A 1,376-nucleotide genomic window follows, 5' to 3' on the forward strand; every position below is an offset into this window, starting at 1 on the left:
TTGTAAAATTGCGTTTCATCGATTCGTGCAAATTTCTCAGCAGTAGTCTCGATAAATTGGCATCCTTTCTCACTAAAGACAAATTGAAAATTGTACGGTCCGAATTTCCAAAATTATCCGCAGAAGAATTTAATTTATTGACGCGAAAGGGTGTCTTTCTATACGAATACGTGGATTGCGTGGACAAGCTTCAGGACACATGTTTACCGCGGCGAGAATCGTTTTACAGTTCGTTGACGGGTGATACAGTATCCGAGAGCGATTACGCGCACACCGCGGAGATCTGGAAGCGGTTCTCCACTCGAACCTTGGGCGAATACAGCGACTTGTATTTGAAGATTAATGTCTTGTTTGGCAGATATTTTTGAAAATTTCCGCGACAGCTGCATCACAAGTTATGGACTCGATCCCGCGCATTATTATAATCTGCCTGGATTTACGTGGGATGCAATGTTGAAACATACCGGCATACATTTCGAACTGCTCACCGATATTGATATGATCATGTTCATCGAACGCGGTATACGCGGTGGCCTGAGTCAATGTTCGGATAGATACGCACACGCCAATAACAAGTACATGCAGTCTTACGACCTGTCGAAACCATCGTCGTACTTAATGTACTTTGACTTTCTCGAGGTCGACTTGGAGTATCCGCAAAATTTGCACGATGTGCACACTGACCTACCGTTTTGTCCTATACGCGATAAGCCACCCGGCAAGCATCAGGAGAAACTTCTCGCGACGCTATACGATAAGCAGCGTTATATTATCCACTACCGCAACCTGCAGCAGTGCACACGGTCTTCGTATTACAAAGATTCACCGCGTGCTTCAATTCGCTCAATCTCCCTGGCTCCGCAGTTATATCGAATTAAATACACAATTTAGAACGCGTGCAACTAATGATTTTGAGAAAAATTTGAACAAATTAATGAACAATGCGGTATTCGGCAAAACGATGGAAAATGTTCGAAATCATGTGGATGTAAAACTAATAACAACACATTGGGACGGTAGATACAGTGCAGAGGCAATGATCGCAAAACCAAATTTCCACAGTAGAAGTGTATTTTCGGAAAACTTAATCGCCATTGAATTGCGCAAACTCGAGGTGAAATTCAACAAGCCAATCTACGTAGGTATGTGCATACTCGACATATCAAAGATTTATTGTATGAATTTCATCACGAGTACATGTATTCTCTGTATCGTGACAAATGTAAAATAATGTATACTGACACAGTCAGTCTCATTTACAACTTCGAATGCGATGATGTATATGGGCACATGAAACGTGATATTGCAAGGTTTGATACGAGCGATTATCCTACTGACAACGCGTACGATATACCGCTTGTAAATAAGAAGGTGCC

Source organism: Odontomachus brunneus, unplaced genomic scaffold, assembly GCF_010583005.1.
Source record: "Odontomachus brunneus isolate Ranch 3 - 2012 unplaced genomic scaffold, Obru_v1 Obru_scaffold_349, whole genome shotgun sequence".
Classification (NCBI taxonomy): Eukaryota; Metazoa; Arthropoda; class Insecta; order Hymenoptera; family Formicidae; genus Odontomachus; species Odontomachus brunneus.